This window comes from Suricata suricatta, chromosome 9 (genome assembly GCF_006229205.1).
Source record: "Suricata suricatta isolate VVHF042 chromosome 9, meerkat_22Aug2017_6uvM2_HiC, whole genome shotgun sequence".
NCBI lineage: Eukaryota > Metazoa > Chordata > Mammalia > Carnivora > Herpestidae > Suricata > Suricata suricatta.
The window spans coordinates 79,754,368-79,774,298 of record NC_043708.1 but is presented as its reverse complement, the minus strand read 5'-3'; the positions used below and the strand labels follow the sequence as shown (position 1 = coordinate 79,774,298).

At 40.3% G+C, this 19,931-nt stretch overlaps 1 long non-coding RNA gene across 5 annotated transcripts in view; it reads left to right on the top strand.

Moving 5' to 3' along the window:
- LOC115302440 overlaps window positions 1-19,931 on the top strand; it is a 178,505-nt gene that overhangs the window by 123,187 nt on the left and 35,387 nt on the right. The gene's annotated exons all lie outside the window — the stretch shown is intronic.

Sequence of the window (19,931 nt, the reverse complement as noted above, 5' to 3'; positions counted from 1 at the left end):
AGAGAGAGAGTGAGCAAGTGGGGAATGGGCCAAGGGAGAGGGAGACACAGAATCTAAAGCAGGCTCCAGGCTCTGAGCTATCAGCACAGTGGCTGACATGGGGCTTGAACCCACAAACCGTGAGATCATGACCTGAGCTGATGTTGGCGCTTAACTGATGGAGCCACCCAGGCGCCCCTATTTATTTAATTTATTAAGTAAGATTACATGATTGTATAATTGTATTAGTTACAATATTGTGTAATTGTATTACAATATTGTATAATATTGTATAATACAGATTCTATTCATTGTGTCATAATCCATTGCTATCATTCATTTTAGTGTTCAGATTGTGCCAAAGTTGGCCTGTGGGATTCCCTTCAAGCTGGATCTTGTGTCTTCTGATTCTCGATTTTGGGTCTTAGCCATCCATTTCTGAGATAGCTTTTTGACACATATCCCCCTTGGTTGGATTCACCATGGTGGGAGATCAGACACAGAGGACATTGCATCTATAATCGGTAGATCAGGCTCCATCATTGACAGGCAGTTGACCTTCAACTTTTCAGCCTTAGTTTGTTCATTTGCAAAATGGAGCTCGAAAAGTCTCATTTTGTTGTGGGGCAGCAAAATGTTGCATAAGAAGTAGTAGACAAGCAATAAAGCTTCAATCCTGGGTAAGATTTGTTATTATCATTATAATGCTTTTATAATGATAATGATATAAGCCTATGTTAGCAACAAAATACTCTGGATGATGCAACAGGCAATGGCCCAGAAACAGGAATACTTTTGATAAGTAGCGAGAATCTGGATATGATAATAAAGTCTTTCAGACCAGCTGCATCTTCCAGACTACTTTATATGCACTCTTTTCATTCCTTTGACGAAATCCCAAATCATGAGGCATGGAATTGTCTTTGTAGAATATTATTCCTTTAGTGGAACCCTGCCTATTATTCACACACTGGCACCTGCCTGACATGCAGTTCATTAGATAAGCATTCATGCACACGCGCTAGATGAGTCTCATTTGCCCTGTAATGTCTAGAAGGCCCGAGAGACTGCATTGGAAATCGGATCTTTCAGAAGAGACTCTTTCTCCAAGAGGAGACATTTTTTGTTGTTTTTTTCTTTGTGCTCTGTGTGGTCCTTACTCTGTAGTCTCAGGAAACCGTTGGTATTTTTGCAGCTCTAGGGAGGAGGCGTCACTTCTTTAAAGTTAAGCTTTTTCTTAAAGAGTTTTGGGCTAATTTATTATCCAATGAATAAAACTGTCTTTTACTTGGCTGAAAGCATTTGCACAATTGCCAGGGCAAAGGAACTTTTTGATACATGGCATATTATAATCAGAAATCTTCTATTTGGTGGGTGGGGGCAGGGGTCCTAGCCAGACTGAGGATTTGTTTCATATCATCTGAATTGAACTTTGAGCTCTGGAAAAACCTGAGGATCCAAGGGGGAAAAGGCTTTGCTACATCCTGGGTTTGTTGGCTGTCGGGTCAACATCTTGCAGGATTTCTAGGTTCCAGTCTTAAGCTGGAGAGGCCTGAGTGGTATTTACATCAGACCACCCATCATTTTCACAATTTGCCTGAGCCCAGTAATTAGTCCTACAAATACTTTGAAAGTGTTTATTAAAGAAGTATAAAGTAGGAAAAACCCAAACAATGTCCCCAGCTTGGAGAAAATTCCTGTTCTATGACCTCCCTATCTCTCACCAATGCCCTGTGCTAGTTTCCCTGGAGGGGCAGTGATCAGGCTAGGCCTGCAGTGGTGTTTCTTGGTGTTAATAACCACATTGAATGAGCATTCACTGTCTATCCAGGGGCCTGTGAGAAACACCAAGAAATGTCAGACATATTCTTAGCCTTCAAGGAACTTTTAGTCTTTGCTCTTCTTAAGCCTCACTTTGATTAGGCCTGACCTAGATAGTTTCAGTTCTTGGACCGTTGAATTCATGGAATAAGTCCCTGACTTTGGAAACTTTTCTGCTAGTATCTTGTGGAAGCTTTAACAAAATATTTCCATTCTTTTCTTGATGTATTTACTATTATTCAGGATTGGGAATGTATGAGGAGTGGTCTGTGGCAAATTGAAGAAAGGAAGTCTTGACCTTCCAAGTCACTTCCTCTCTCTGATACTCAGAAGTATAAAGTAAGATGGAAAAACAATAGCCCCAATATTTTGCATATCCTCCCACTATGGCTGGAGCCTATTACCTTGTCCTTGGGGGATTTGTTTTGGGTTGGATTTGTTTTGCAGAATGGGATTGTAGCAACTTGATGCAGAGACTTGTAAAGAGCTTACACATTAAACTCTGTTGCTGCTTTTGGAACCCTATATCGCCACCATGTAAACAACCAGGGCTGGCCAGCTGAACAGGAGAGGTGAGTGGCAGAATGGCTCCATCACCCCAGCCAACAAAACCCCAGAAACCGAGACATCTAGCTGACTGGCAGCTAACTGCAAAACTTGAATACTTGGAGCTAAAGCTAACTGAAGAACCACTCAATTGATCCCGGCCTGAAATGCCAGCTCATGAGAATGGTGTGCTAGAAATAATGATTGTTGCTTTAAGCCACTAATTTATTTGAACTTCTAATTTTGACTCAGAAGCTGCAAACATAATAAAGTCTGGTCCAGCCTTCACTCAGCTTTCTTTAATGGCCGCGTCGTATATAGTTACAATACAATATCAAAAGCTGTAAATTGACATAGGTACATTACTGCTAACTACTGAAGTTCTAAAACTCATTCAGTTTTCACCATGTTTTTAAAAGTCTGCATTCATTTATATGTGTGTGCATGTTTATATGTAGCTCTATGAAATTTTATTGCACATATAGATTTCTGTAATCTCCACCATGTCCACAAAAGGAGTTCTTGCTCCCTCTTTATATTTGCACCTACCCCCCACCACACTCGTACCCGTGTCCCCTGGAAGCCAATAATCTGTTTTCTATTTCTATAGTTTTGTCATTTCAAGAATGTTATGCAAATTGAATCACGCAGTATGTACCCTTTTGAGGTCCATCCAAGTTGTGAATCAGTAGTTCCTTCCGTTTTTGTTGATGAGTGGTATTCCATTGTTTCGATGTACCAAGTTTGTTCTAGAAACTAGCTCTTTGATGGATATATGATTTGCAAATATTTCTCTTAGTCTTTAGATTGTCTTCTTATTCTCTTAACAGAATCGTTTACAGCACAAATTTTTTTTATTTTGATGATGTCCAATTTGTTAACTTTTCTTTTATGTATTGTGCTTTTGATATTATATGTAGAAACTCTTTACCTACCCCTAGCTTCTGAAGATTTTAATGTTTTCCTCAAGAAGGCTTATAGTTTTATGTTTTCCATTTAAATCTATGATCTGTTTTGAATTAATTTTTGTGTGAGTTCATTTTTAGCTTACAGTGGTCCTAACAGTTTGTTGGAAAAACTATCCAGCCTTTACTGACCTGCTTTTGCACCACTGTAAAAATGTCAACAATTGGAAATCATTGGAAAGAAAATCAACCAAATTCCTTGGTTTTCTATATTATTCAGTTGATCTATGTTTGTGTTAATTTGCCAACAGTACATAGCTATTATTAAGCTATCTAACTATTAACAATTACTATAGCCATACAGTTTTAAAATCAGGTACAATGTTTCCTTCTACTTATTTTATTTTCAGAATTGGTTTAGCCATTCTAGTTTCTTTTCCATCCCATAAAATTTTATTTTATTTTATTTTTTTTGGATTAAAATTTTTTTTGCTGTTTTTATTTATCTTTGAGAGAGTGAGAGACAGTGTGAGCAGGGGAGGGTCAGAGAGAGAGGGAGATGCAGAATCTAAAGACAGCCTCCAGGCTCTGAGCTGTCAGCACAGAGCCTGATGTGGGGCTCGATCCCACAAACTATGAGATCATGACCTGAGCTGAAGCCAATGCTCAACTGACTGAGCCACCCAGGCGCCCCTGGTCCCATACGATTTTTAGAAGGAGTTTTTCTATGCCTGTGGGAAATCTTTCTGGGATTTTGATAGGAATGACATTAAACCTATAAAATAATTTTGGGAGAATTGATCTCTATACTTTGAGTCTTCCAATCCATAGTCACAGTGTATCTTTCCATTTATTTAGATCTTTTATTTCTTTTATCAGAATTTTATAAATTTCAGGGCGCCTGGGTGGCTCAGTCGGTTGAGCCTCCGACTTTGGCTCAGGTCAGATCTCACATTTGTGGGTTCGAGCCCCGCGTCAGGCTCTGTGCTGACAGCTAGCTCAGAGCCTGGAGCCTGCTTCCTGTTCTGTGTCTCCTTCTCTCTCTGCCCCTCCCCCTCTCATGCTCTGTCTCTCTCTGTATCAAAAATAAATAAAACATTTTAAAAAAAGAATTTTATAAATTTCAGTTATAGAGCCTGTTTATGTTTCTTTTTTTAAGATAAGTTACTCATTTTTATGGCAGTCTTTCATGAGGAAATTGATAACGAATATCAAAAGCAAGAAATGGACATAGGCCTTCTGTGGTCCTGACAAGGTCACAGGTGCCAAACATGGCTCTTGTACTCCAGCCTCCAGTAGGGTGGATCTACTCCAGCCTCACAGCCAGAAAATAAGAGGGAAAAGTGAAAACGACTACAAATCACATAGGGCCTAGTGGTAGAGAGGGTCAGCAGGTGGGTTTTACCCCTGCTGAAAGCCCAAACTTAGAATTACAAGGCTTACACCAGGCTTCCAGAGAAAAGGCAGGACTTTACTTCTAAGACCAAAATTAGTCTAGAACTTCCCAACTGAAATTTAGATTTTCCCCTATGATGAAATCTGTACATTAAAATTCTCATTTAGATTTCTCCTCAAGATGGTAAAATGAGCATGTATACAACCCCTTTGGCTCCTAGTAGGGTAGAATGATAAAAACTTAGGTTTATATACCCTGAGTCAGGATGGAGCTGCCTTCATGTTTATGACTATAGAGGCACTTGATTGGGACTCAGTTACTCTTACAATGATAGGTTAGCACTAATGATAAATTAAGTTTTCTTGGTCATGTTGATATATCTGCTCTCTCACCTAATATACCCTATTTCTCAGTTTTAAAAAGAGAGGAAAAGAGAAAGAAAAACAAAAATTTATGTTTATTTTCATTTTTGATTAACACAGTCATAGTCAAAAACAAAAGGATAAGATCCAATGATTTGGAACTAACATAAATCTCTAGTGGGGAGCAGAGGCTAAAGGCAATTGACTCAAAAGAAATAAAAACTATCTACAAAGAGCAGAGGCTGAGCTTCAAGGATCATTTGATGAAGGCTTTGTTCATCCCACAAAAGGAGAGCATCTGAGCTAGGCTTCCCAGGTACAGTTGAGATCACTGTTAATAGCTTGTTTAAGTCAATGGATAAGAAAATATTCCCCTAACTATTACTGGATCCTCCTTGCCTGTGTTTGTGGGATGGAGAATAGACATCTGGGTGAGAATGGGAACCATAGCTTTCAATGTGGCACTATCAGTGGTGGCTGGAAATAAGGTAAATATGTCTTAGCTTGGTGATGCACACCTGGAGGGCCAGGGTAAGGTAACCACCCCTAAAATCACTTGATAGGCAGGGGAGTCTACCAGGAAAATCTCCAAAGCAAGATTCCAAACAAAAATTACAAAATAGATAAAAATTTATGTCATGAGGATAGTTAGCAGAGCCAACAGTCTGTAGACATTCTACATATGAGGAAACAGAAGTCTGTATAACCTAGAGAGTCCACACATACGGAACTGTAAATAATGGTGCCATATAAAAATATGTTAAAATAAATACTTAAAATTTTTTTAATGTTTTTTATTTATTTTTGAGAGACAGAGAGACAGTGTGAGCAGGGGAGGGTCAGAGAGAGAAGGAGATACAGAATCTGAAGCAGGTTCCAGGCTCTGAGCTAGCTGTCAGCACAGAGCTCGATGGGGGGCTTGAACCCACAAACCATGAGATCATGACCTGAGCCAAAGCCGGACGCTTAACCAACTGCACCCCTAAAATAAGTACTTTTTAATGTTTAGTTATATTTGAGGGAGAGAGTGCATGCACATATACAGGGGAGGGGCAGACAGAGAGGGATACAGAGAATTCAAAGCAGGCTCCGCGCTGTCAGCACAAAGCCTGATATGGGGCTCAAACCCATGAACTGTGAGATCATGACTTGAGGCGAAGTCAGATACTCAACTGACTGAGCCACACAGGTGTCCCTAAGATCAGTAAGTACTTTGGAATCATCAAGTAGATCAAAGAGGAACAATAACAAAGATTATTAATCAAGAAAGTAAGATATTTAAAAGATTAATCTAGAAAGTTCTTATGTGTACTCATTGAAATAAAAATTGGAGCTGATAAGGTAGACTGTACACTAGACTTCTGGGCCAAGAGTGGGATGAGGCAAGGAAGGCACCCAAGGGGCACAATTTAAGGAGGCATTCACTGTCAGATGCAGGCCTTGAACTTGCACAAGCCTGAGAATGAGTGCCTCCTTAAATTGTGTGCCCTGGGCACCATGCTTGCCTCACCTTGTACATGGCTGAAGAGAAAGTTAAGAATTAGAAGATAAACTGAAGGAAGGACATAGAAGGCAGATAAAGGGATTTAAAGTATGAAAAGAGTAGTTGAGAGACATGGAAGACAGCACCCCCCCCACCCCAGGGTATCTTAAGAGTTCCAGAAAGAGAGTTAGAATAACAAGGGAGAGATATTAAGAGAAATAACTTGAAAAAAATTTTTAATTGAGATATTAATCTTTCAGTTGAAATAATTTTGTCTTTATAAAGAAGGTTTTAAATAGTTTATTATTCATTGCTGCAAGTATGAAGGGCCCAATTTCCTGATTATCCCTTGACTCAGGCTAGTTTAACTGGGTTGTAAAATTGTATTTGATCTCAGGGCCTTCATGCATTAAAGAGGACTGCAGATGGTGTAGAGGAATTGTGTCCTCAGTTTTACTTGTCTGACTGGTAAACTTTCCACAGTTTCCAGTATTCAGGTGTTTCTGAGCAGCAGTGGCTCCAAAGTGAATGGATTGGCTCATCACTCATTGGGAAAGGTGAAAGTCTTTTGTTTGCAATGAGTAGTTTGGCGTTAAGCTGGATGCATGTTTGAGAACCACTGCATCTACAGGTCTTCCTTCCTTGCTCCTGCGTGTGAAATGTTCTCAGCCCTGTGTTGTCATCTGTCTCCTCTGCCAAGAGAAATGTATTTTGTGTGTCAGGCTGCAACGCTGATAGCAGAAACTGCTTGGAAGTAAGAGCACTGCTTTAGTCCTTCAAGCTGTTTTCTTTGCTCCTTATCACAACTAAATATGTAGGTAAGGCAGGGAGCCTGTTCATTGTGGCCCAGCCAGTGCACAATTAAAGAAAGAGATGGATCATTTCTTATTTCTGTGCTTTGATGAGTCCTCGTGGCAATTTAAGTCTAGTAATGAGTGCAGAGTTTATTTCCCCTTCTTAACATGTTCTTTACCACATGCGTGGTAGGATAAACAAAGGCTCAAGTCATGAACTTGAGGTAGGAGGAAATCCTTAGCATAAAGGAGACGAAGAGTTTGAATAAAAAATTTGAGTTAGCCTTGTAAGGCTTTGTTTATTTATTTTGGTAATTAAAATGTTCTGGGTTTGGAGGAGAAATAATGCTTTAGGAATTACTCATTTGGTGTTTTTGAATTAGGGTTTTGGCATCTCTTTCCAGGAGTGAGTAATTTCTTTTTGTGGTGTCTGTGTGCAGATAACACAATAATCAAATAACTCAGAGCCTACAGTCAAAATGTGCCTGGGAAGAACCGAAGAATATCACACTGTAAATCAGGGCTCAGCTGATGCTAAGTCACAAATTTTACAGGAAAACATAGAATCTAAATTAGGACACTGAAGGATTGGATCAGCATGTGTGTGAGTATATGTGTGTGTGTGTGCGTGCATCTGCATGTGTATGTGTTTACATGAGAGAAAGACAAAGAGACAGGTACAGAGAGACCAAGAAACAGAGACAAAGTAGTGGGGAGACAGACTGAGAGATTGATAAAACGTAACTCTTGAGAGTTCAATTAAAAATCAGCAAACTGATGGGGTGCCTGCATGGCTTAGTTGGTTGTGTCCAATTCTTTTGTTTCAGCTCAGGTCATGATCTCATGGTTAAGGAGTTTGAGCCCCGCGTCAGGCTCCCTGCTGGCAGTGCAGAGCCTGCTTGAGATTTTCTCTTCCTCTCTCTCTCTGCTCCCTACCCCTGCTGCTCTTTCTCTCTCTCTCTAAATAAATAAGCTTTAAAAAAATCAGTAAACTAAAATAGATGAGAGAAAAATTGCCTAGTTATCATAAAAACACAAATATAAAACATAAAGAACATTCACCATGTACCAGGTGCAGCATAAGATGAAAACAAATACAAAGGCATGGCCGCTTTCTGAGCAGGAAGAATGGAAAAGAGAACTAAAGTTGGCTATAGTTGTGCAGTATACTAGTGCAGGATTAAAGGGGACACACTGCAGAGTCCAGGGGGGTCAGCTAACTTTCCAGGTAGATCCCAAGATCTTGTTGGTCAGAGAAGCCCCCAAATAGAGGTAAACATCTATTTAGATGTTTATCTTCCTCCTTCATGCCATCTCAGATAGAAAATAGATTGTATGCCAACTAAGGAATACATTAGTTTTGGATTCATTTAATAGGGCAATAATATTTAAGATAGGATTGAACTTGTAGGTTTTACAAATTGCTTTCACTTATAGCATCTTCAAGACAAATCTGTGTTGGGAAGATGCGATTGTTTTACAGGCAAAGAAACTGAAGCACAGAGATGTTGAGATACTTGCCCACGGTTCCAGAGCTGGGGTGGTCAAGCAGTGCTTGAATTCAAGTTCATTATCCTTTCACTGTTCCATGTGTCTGATTGCCTGCCATATGAAGTGCTATTTATGATTCTGCATTTTGTTTAATGTCCTATTGCAATTATGTTAACAAAAGAATGCTAGAGTCCAGGGGCTGTTAGAAAAATTCCCTTATCAGGGCGCCTGGGTGGCTCAATTGATGGAGTGTTGGACTCTTGGTTTCAGCTCAGGTCATGCTCTCACGGTTCGTGAGTTCCAGCCCTGTGTCAGAGCCTGCTTGGGATTCTCACTCTCCCTTCTCTCTCTGCCCCTCCCCTGTTCTCTCTTTCTCTCTTTCAAAGTAAATAAATAAACTTAAAAAAATTTTTTTAAAGAAAAAAATCCCATATCTAAATTCTCTCATTGCTTGAAGTTGGTGGAGACCCACGATAATATTTTTTTTTCAGTCACAACTTTTACAGAGGACCAAGGTGACCTTATGTGTTAAAAATCATTGCTACATTAATCATTTCGACATCATATATTTTAGGAAGGCCTTTCTGAGTTCCATTTAAGATAGTTTCTTATTAGTGTTGAGTGAATTGGTTTCACTTTTCTGTCAAAGTCTGTCCAAGCAGAAGCAGTGTGATCAGTTCCTGGGCCAAACACAGAGTGGGGAGGCTGGGCTGCGCTTGTCTCTGGCTCATGTCTGTAGTTGAAGGTAAGTGGCTCAGAAAATAGTGTGAGAAGAGCACAGCCCATGTCTCCCCTCCCCCTCACCAAGAAAGTTAGTTTGGGAATTAGAGCCTCAAAGTTTCACAACCAGAAATTTTCCATTTGAGACTCAGAAAAAAACTCAGAAATAGGTTTTGAGGGTCAAAGGAAATTTAAGAGAGACAGTCCTTTTCAACTTGAACCTGCATTATATGTCTTAAAGATGGAAGTAGTAGGGGCGCCTGGGTGGCTCATTCAGCTAAGTTTTTGGCTTTGGTTCTGGTCATATCTTGTGTTCATGAATTTAAGCCCCACGGTGGGCTCCCTGCTGACAGCTCAGAGCCTGGAGTCTGCTTTGGATTCTGTGTGTGTGTCTCTCTCTCCCTCTGCTCCTCCCTCTCTTGTGGTCTGTCTCTCAAAAAAAAAAAAAAACTTAAAATAATTAAAGATGGAAGTAGTAGATGAAAACTGAATAGGTGATTAAAGGTAATGTTGGCCTCTTGTTTGGCATTGCAAATTAAATCTCCCATATGTTTATCCCATAGGTGGTTGTTTCATATTGATAGATATTGATGATCAAGAGAAAAACAAGTGCCTTTCTCTTCCTTTCAGGTCTATAATCTTGGATAAATTGCTCTCAAAGAAACAATCGTGACTATTTGGACTTCATATAGATAAAGCATTGGCAGAACCAACACTAACCCTGGCATTCAAGTCCCCAAAAACCACTAGGCTTGCCACTGGTTATTTCTTAGGAAAAGAAATTTCAGAAGGTTGGCACCTTCCATATATCTGCAGAGTCTGAATCCATATTCTCAAGAGACCTGTGTGAATGTTAAGGCATTTCAGGACTATGCTTCCAGAAAGTGGAATTGAGAGGCCTGATCTCACGCTTTTCAATTCAGTGTCAGTTGTATATCTGGCTCTCTAGTGGCTGATTTGACATTTTCTTACCTTATGGGTGTTTAGAATGGTGTGATCACCTCCATCACACAGACTGAGGACCAGAGGCTCAGAGACGTGCCCTTCATGACAGCTTATGGGTGGCAGTGGTAGGAGTCATTCAGACATGAGGCCCTCATACTCTCTGTTATCAACCTGTGGGTGCACACATCAGGGGGTTTCACACGGTCTGAACCCAAATGAGCTCTAAGTCAGTAGAGAACCTTTGTTCTTCCTACATTACGTTTCTAGAAGGCTGGAGAAGAAATATCCCCTGAATTCCAGCATCATGGCGTTGCTTTTCTGAAAAGCAGGTGGCTGCTACTGCTGCTGCTTCTCCTCCTCCTCCTCCTCCTTTTTGTGATTTCATGGCTACAATTTTTTAAAGCATAATTTACTGTCAAATTGGCTAACATACAGTGTTTACAGAGTACTCTTGGTTTTGGGGATAGATTCCCCTGATTCATCAAAAAAGCATGCTTCTGATACAAGGCCCAGAATACAGGTTTATAGGAACTTACCTTTCTTCTCTGGGAAGAATTCAAATCATTACAAAGTATGATCTAAAATGCTCCCCAATGGTGGCTTCTAGGGGAAAAATGGAATTGGTAGGTTATCTGACTGATTTATCTAAGGGGAAAACTGAATTGAGAGGCATTTTACAGAGCTGTTTCAGGGCATGGAAAGACTTACTTAGTCTGTGATTTAAATGCCCAAAGAAGGCGAAAAAAGAGTCAACTCAGGGGGGGAAGGTCTAAGCAAAAAACAATCATAACGTGCTGTTTAGCTCCAAAGTGAACTTTGGGTACGCGGTCATAATCATGACTGTGATGGAGCTCTACTGGGAAGACGGGAAGGCACATGAGTGCAGTGATGGTGGTGGGGAGGTGACGTCATCTCTCCCATCCAAAGGCCCTGGACCGTGAGTTCGTGTTCTGGGTCAAATTTCACTCCCAAAGATCACACCCCTCAGTCTCTAGATGGCTCAGGAGAACTAGTCTTACTTTGTTTTTAAGTACTTTTTAAATGCAATCCTTATAAAAGGACCTACCCTTTTCAGCCCCTATTCTGAAACCAGAAAAATGCCTTAGAAGAGCTTCTGCACATCTTCCGTTTTAGAAAACTGACTGAAAAGCCTTACTGTGAGACTGTTGTTTTGGTGTAAAAGAACATTAGAACTTTAACTGTTGGCATGAGTTTGTGAAAACTCCATTTTTACAAATGTGTGGGTTGAGATCCACTTTTCTAGGTGGGAATTTGTATTATGAAGCGATGAGCCTTGAGTTAAAGAACAAGTTGTCTCTCTGTAGGCAGGCCTCTTCCTCTCTCTGGGTCTCATACTCCTCATCTGTGGAATGAAGGAGTGGAACTAAAAAAAGCTTTATAGTCCCTCTGGCACCAATGGAGACCTCTGGGTTTCTGCAGGCCTGGGGCCCTGACAGTACTACTGATGGGGGCTCCCAGGCCCCCAGGAATACCTGCTTAGGGGTAGGCCTGGGCCTGCCTCTGTGGGAGAATGCTCCAGCCCTGGCCATCCCCAGCCAGATGAGGACAGGGATTTGTTTAGCCAGGTTCTGAGGGTGAGGGCACCAAAGGAGCTGGGCTGGGCTTGCACCCGGGATGTGAGTGTTGTGTGAGCACTGCTTGCTTCCCAACAGGCCAACTTCCAGCAGCACTCTTCTGGGGAAACAGTCTTTGTTGTTATCAGGAAAAACAGGCTAACAAGATTTTTACATGTTCACACTCGGCCCTCCATCTGGACAAATGAGTAATCTGACTTACGAGTATGTTTACAGAAAACAGCCATGGAAAGAGTGTCTTAGAGCCAGAGTTAAACACAAAACGGGAAGAAGCAAAGCTTTTTAGAATTCCAATGGCAAGTCAGGGTCCATCTGTTGCCACTGGGAGTGCATCCGCCTACCAAACCCTAACTGCCCTCCTTCCCAGCCACGACCAGAAGAAGTGTGGTCAGTGGGTGTCTACACTCAGGTGCTGTACTGAGCCCAAACCCTCTAGCTTCTCATCATCTGAGCTCCATGGCTCATTTTAGTTCTGCTTGTACACTGCTCATCCAGAGGCAGGTAGCTGACTCCCTCTGGCACTATGACTTGAGACCGGAGACTGGGGTCCCTGTTAGGTGTGGCATTGTCTAGTTGCTGATGCTTGATGCTGGAGCTCTGGTTTGCAGGGTCATCCACCTGTGATGGGAGAAGACCCCTGAGACACGATGGGCGAAACACTCCTCCCCACTGTTCTAGGACCAGCTGTCCTGGCTAAAGCCTCTATTCAAATTTTGTCTTTATTTTTCACATCCACCCTCATTTCCCCCTCCTTATCCTCTCTGCGTGTCACCCAAAACATATAGAGACTAGAATAGAAGCTTTAAAGATAATACTATGTCTTTCATGGTCTCTGAATCCTTAGTTCCCAGCATGCTGTTTAGCATGTCATAGATGATCAATAAATGTTCACTGAATTAGTGGATGTGGGAAATGTGTTTCCTCTACTGGAGTCTGAATTCTTTCACAACAAATGACCTCTGCCTCTAGGGCCAAGGCTGGAGGCTCTGGATGGACCTGAGATGATTATTATTTTTAACTGTAGAAATAAAAAAAACAATTGTAGAGGCACCTGGGTGGTTCAGTCTGTTAAGAATTCCACTCTTGGTTTTGGCACAGGTCGTGATCTCACCGTTCCTAGGATAGAGCCCTACATCAGGCTCTGTACTGACTGTGTAGAGCCTGCTTGGGATTCTCTCTTTCCCTCTCTCTCTGCCACTCCACTGTGCATGCTCACTCTCTCTCTCTCTCTCTCTCAAAATAAATAAACTTTAAAAATTTGTAAAATGTACCATTTTAACTATTTTTAAGTGTACAATTTGGTGGTATTATATTACACTTGCATTGTTGTGCAATTATCACCAGACATGAAATTTTTGTAGCCATATCTGTGTGTGGGATATGCTGGAAGGGAAGGAAAATCAGGGTGCAAAGTCAGAGAGGGCTTTGGGAATTCAGGAAGACAGGAAAAATGCAGAGGATCAAGTCTACAGAGGTGGGTGGTGCATAAGAAAACCTAGATCTCTGTGAAAGGGACCTCAAGTGAGCTCAGAGAGCAGGTGGGTTCCAGGAGAACCAAGGGGGTAAAGTGGTAGCCAGGAGCCTTCTGTGGGCTTGTAACTGAGTTCATGGGCAGAGGCTTTGGGATACTTAAGGAATTGGGACACCAGTAGCCATGTCTTCCTCGTCTCTCTAAACCTAGATTCTCTCACATGGTTTGGTATATGAGAAGGCATATAATGAAAATTTTAAATGAAAGTGAACTTGTGGTTTATGGTAATGGGATGGGATATTCCGGATGGGCTGGATAGTCAGCATGTGGCTACTACCCCTTGGGACCTTATGTAAAGTGTATTTTGAATGCTCAGTTGCCTTTAGCCTCTGCTTTCACTCACCTCAAAAGCTTAGGCTGTATTATCCCTGAGGGGCTGTTTCAGCCTTTTTACTTTTCAGAGGGAGCAATGCAGAGGAATTGAAAGGCCATTGAGGACAAAAAATCAGGTGTGCCAAATGCCCAGTTTTTACTCTAGGAGCGAGGTAGCCAGAGGAAGCAGAAAGCACATGAATGTGTCCTTCCACTAACCTCTGGCGCATCTGACAGTCTGTGAACCTCCTTGCCCTCTTCCCCAGCCACCCTGCTGGGCTTCGGTGTTGCCGGAGCCATGCTAAATGAGAGGGTCTTCTTTGTAGCCTCTGACAGGTTTTACTCTCTGCTATGTGGTCTCATTCACATCAGTGATAACTTGGACTCACTTACCCAAACCTTAGGACTGAAAGAGAATGTCCTTTCATGGACATGGACATTGAGAGCACAGAGGGGCCAGTGAATGTTCCTCAGAGGAGGCGGGGAGGGGAATGGCCATCATTCTTTGTTTGGAAAAACTGCCACAGCCAGGTGCAGAGTCAAGGCCCTCTGAATGAGAGGGAAGGGGGGCATTTCAGGAAATAGGCACTGGAGATAAGCATGTGAAGATGGGAATTTGAACAAGTGTTCCAAAGCTGTGAGGGAGTAAGTCTGAGGAGTGCAGAAGAAGCAGGTAGCAAAATAGAGAAAAATAAGATTAAATAGACAAATTTTGGCCAAATAAAAGGGACTGTGAAAACTGAGCAGAGCTATACAGGTATGATGCAACTAGTTATAGGGAGAGGCATTGAGTGTTTGAGAATTTATTGAACATATTTTCTTGGATGCTGTTCTACTTCAGATACTACACTCTGGGGATACAGTGGGTGGTAAGCCTGCCCTTAAAGAGCTTACAGTCTAGAGAGGGAGGCAGTTCAATATTGGGCAATTATAATTCAGTATCTACATGAAACGATATGTTAAAAATTTATGTAAGGATGTAAGCAGAAGGAGTAAAATCAGAATCATGGAGGCATGATATGGAACTCTTGCAATAAATGAATACATAAGTTATGAATATCTTGTGTGTAGTGATGGAAATAGGAAGGAATGGACAGAGAGAAGGTGTGTTTCTAAGGAGAGATAGTACCTGAGACATAGTTTGCCACTCATTTGCATTCAATGTAATATTTGAATGAACGAGTGAACTTTGTGATTCTGGACTTTTAGGAAGATGGCAGAAAAGTTAGGTGTCTGGTTTTGAACTTGGGTGATAGAATGGAGGTGACAAGAAAGAGGAGTTGGGGAGAAGAGAAAGAAGGTGATAGGACATGCAGGGAAAGGAAGATGTTGCATTTGTTTTAAGACATGTTGGGTTCAAAAAGATAGTGGAACACCCCATAGCAAATGTCTAGCTCTTAGTAAGAGAATAAAACAAGCAAAGAAATACTTGGAAAGAAGTACTGAAGAATGCATGTGAGAACAGGCTTGGAGATACTCGTTGGGAGTAATTAGTCGACTAATAAAAATGAAATCCATCAGATTGAGTTCTCTGAGAAAGAAAAATAAAACTATAAAAAAGGAGCAGAGAGTTAAGGATCATGACTTAGAAATTACTCATACTCTCCTCCTAAGGACTGAGGTCTAGGCTTAGTCTTGCTGCTTGACTTCTTGGTCCCAGGTATCTGGGTGAGCTCTTCCCTTGGCAGCTCTCCAACCTCAGCCTCTCCTCTAGATCTTTTAAGGCTGCCTACTCTGTGCTGGGGCTGCAGCTCTCAACACAGGTTTACGTGCAAGGAGCTGAATCTCTCAGCTTGTGTTTCCCGGCCTCTTCTTCCCAGAAGCTGGACCCCGTATCAGGGTGAATTAGCCATAGATAGGGTCTGAATTTAAATTAGGTTGAATCTCTTTCCCTGCAAATGCCCTCAGCCCTTGCTTATCCCAGATACCTGTGTTTCACTACCATCTAGAGATTTCTGTTGTTTGTACAGCCAGATGGCCTGTAGGACCCAGAGATCTGATCTGCCTGCCTTGGAGCACCCTGTCTCTTGCCCCATTGATGTTAACATCCCCAGCTCTGACCTGTCATCTGTTTATCTTTGGCCTCTTTCCCCATTCGGCTTTACCTTAAATGCTGGCATACCTCCATGGCTGGGGCAAGATGGTGAATGCATAATTCCTGCTGTGATCTTCCTCTGGTCCCAGAGAGGACTGAGTCCTAATCAGGATTCCATGAGTGTGTCTGGAATATTTTACTTCCATGTATTTTCTGTAGTCATCTCAGCAAGTTTTGAGGAGAACCCCCATTCTATGATGTCCCTGAACATTCTGGAACTAGTGCAAGCCTTGGCAAAATTTTGTCCATTTCTTTTGACTCTTTATTACCATTGGAAAGTTCATTAATTCCTCTTGCAAATGAGCTGGAAGCTTAACTCTTCTAATTTGGAGTCTAATATGGAAGCTTAACTATTCTACAGTAATCAGCATTCCAGAATGGAAATGAAGAAAATCATCATGAAACTAAGAACTGTCACGTTTCAGATTTTCTGGAAAAGAAAGTATAATATAATTTTTTTATAAGTTGTGAAATTTTCTGAATGTTCCAGTCATTAACAGTCCGTAAAGTAACCTGAAACTCTAATCGGAAGCCTCATTTGCCAACTTTATTTTCAGAAAGTCATTCTTTGAGTAATACACGTTTCTGAACCAAAATTCAAACTAAATAAAAGTGGGTATAATAAAATGTGATCTCATATCCCACTCCTTGGCTTCCCAGCTCCCTGTCCCTGGCCAACCATCTTATATATTATATATTATATAGTATACCATTTATTTATATATATTTATATAATCATCCCTTACTTATATAATTTTTCTAGGGATGGTCTTAGTATGTAAGCATATGCAAGCATACAAACACACATGCACATACCATCTCTTTTTCCCTCAAGTAGCGGTATACTATGTGACATTGTTTTGGTTTTCACTTACTAGTATCTTAGAGGCTATTCCCTGCAAGGCTTGTTTGTTTTTTGTTTGTTTTTTTATTTTTTAATTAAAATTTTATTTTATTTTATTTTTAAATAGTTTTATTAGTTATTCTGAGAGAGATCACGTATGTGCATGCAAGCAGAGGAGGGGCAGAGAGAGGAGGAGAGAGAATCCCAAGCAGGCTCAGCACTCTTAGTGTGGAGCTCGATGTGGGGGTTTGATCTTACAAACCAGGAGATCATGACCTGAGCCGAAATCACGAGGTGGACACTTAACCTAATGAGCCACTCTGACACCCCTTTTTTATTTAAGAGGAAGAGTGAGCTGAGGAGGAGCAGAGAGGGAGAGAGAGAATCTTAAGCAGGGCTCAATCTGCTGTGAGATCATGACCTGAGCTGAAATCGAATTAGACCCTTACCTAACTGAGCCACTCAGACAACCCTATTTCCTGTAAGTTTTGAGTGCTACATTATTATTTGTATAAGCTGCAAAGCATTCTGTTGTTTGAACATATATAATTTATTTAACCAATTAATAAATTAAAAAGTACTTATTCAAGATCATTTACATTGTTTCCAAACCTGGCTATTAAAATAATGTTGCAATTAATATTTTTATGTTCATTAAGATAACCAAGAAAAAATGAAAGCACTGCACCTGTGCAAGTATAGAGAAATTGCCAGAAGTGTCTCTCTGGGTCTAGTGGTAAAAGCATTTTGAATCTTCATGGATATTGCTAAATTGTTCTCCATGTATACTAAATTGCTTTTTCTCTGTTTATACTCTATCACTTCTATTAATGTATAAGAATGTCCCTTTGCACTGTGGCCAATTTTATAACACATAGAAGCTTAACAACAAAGTTTCTATAGAAAGTCAACCTAGTAGAATAAACATTGGCCTTGTCAAATAAGCTGAATATTTCCATTTTTAAAATGTTGGACATTTGACCTAAGGCTAGAATTAACTTCAGGCATAAGTAAATGAAATAAATCACTCTGTATAGTATGACTTGAAAGGCCCAGGAGACCTACTTGGTAATTTTTTCTTAGTATTTTCTATGGACTGAATATTTGAGTCTCTCACTTCCCCCAAAATGCATATGTTAAAATTCCAGTCCCCACCGTGATGGTGTTTGGAGATGAGAACTTTGGGAGTTCTCTGAAATAGGCAGGGTCCTCTATTTCTATTCTTTTGTTCAGATCAAGCACCTGAGGCTTAGATGTTAACAGATTTATTCAAGATTATTAAGTTTAGGATTCGGGAATTCTTTCTTTTACAATACTGCTCCCAGCCCCTTCCATTACTCCCTTTTGTTCTGAGAGCCAGGTTGCTTGTGGCATGAAAAAGTAAACACTTTTCCCGGTTCTTTTTTTCCTTTTTTCTCTGAAATTGTGGCTTCAATGATTATATTTTAAGGTATACTTTTCCTAATGCATAAAGTATCCAAAAACGGTGGAAGGAAAAATTTTTTGAATTGAGTCAAAAAGTAATATGTGAGTGTTGCTCATTTTCTTAAACAAAGAACATAGTAAATCATTTTAGAAAAAAAAATGTTTGCCAAGGAAAAATAAAATTCACTGTTTTATCTATACTATAAGTCTGAATTATAATGCATGTTTTCTTGAAATGAAATATGCTAGTTACTCTTTCTTTGTGCAATTTTTCTCATATCATTTAGAAAAGAATGGTACTTAGTAAATAATATTGACTGACTTTGGATTATTTTATCATCAGTTATTCTCTATTGATATGCCTAATTATCTTCTATTTTTGTGCTCCTATATATAATTGGCTTTGAGATTATATAGTGTATTATTTAAAAATCTGTTATTCAATTTAATGTGATGATTAGGAAAACCTTACATGGAGTGATCAGGAAAAACAAAACAAAACTCCCCACCATATACCACACACAAAAAGGGACTCATTAATCGGTAAGTTTTGTTGGCTACCAGAGATGGGTCTGGTATCATCGTCTGCCATCTTTTTTCTTTTTTTTCAGAATAGATTCAAATTTTACCATTTGTTTTTTATGACAGCTTGCTATTCTGTGTGTCCCACATCATGTGTCAGAAGAAATATTATTCCACATTTATGACTAAATGGGTTTCTGCAAATCACTTTTTACTTGAGTGTTGTGAAAATGTAGTGACACTAGAATTCTTACTAAAAAGAGTTTTTTTTATAGAGAGAAAGCATAATGGACATTGAAAACGAATGTTCCCGAGGCATTATACAGAACTGTAGAATCTCCACACTGCTGCACATAAATTGCTGACCAGTTTGGCCTAATAGTCAGTGATTATTCATTTCAAAAAGAGAGAAGTTAAGATGACTGTATGTAAGAAACTCTTTCTCATGGTCCAGGCATCTGTTGAATTGTCACGATCATCTTAACACACATTGCTGAAACACTGTTTTGTTTGAGTTCACTGAAGTCTTCTTATTGAAAAAAGTGGCAATGAAAATCCTGAAATTCCCAGAAAAGTGTTAATCAAAGCCCCTGAGGAAAAGAGGGAAAGCTGGACAATACAAAGTAATTCAGAAAGGAACGTCAGCTATAGAGACTTGGCCCTTCACATTGTGACCTTTGATAGTAAACTTGACGGTGCTTCGTCAAGAGAAAATCCAGAGTCATTTTTTGTCACCAGCATCTTCACCTCTGGCACATCCATTATTCCTTCGACAGTAAACTGGAAAAGATTTAATGTTCATGGACCTTCAATTCCTTTGGAAGTAGCATTCTGGCCACTCTCCGATTATTTAGTGAATATCGTGTGTTAGAGCAGAGGCTGGCACACTTTTCCTGTGAAAGACCAGATAGCAAATATTTTAGGCGAGGCCATATGGTTTCTGTTGCAACTACTCAACCCTGAATGAGAATATATTCAACTTTGAAAGAGAATACATATAAACAAATGAGTATAGTTGTGTCCAATACACATTTCCTTCAATAGAGTGAGTCAGATTTGGTCCATGGACTGTAGATTGCCAACTCTTGTTTTAGAGGATGGGTAACATTCCAGTCATTCATTATTTCATTGATAAATTCAGCCAGTGTTTGTTGGTCACTTACTC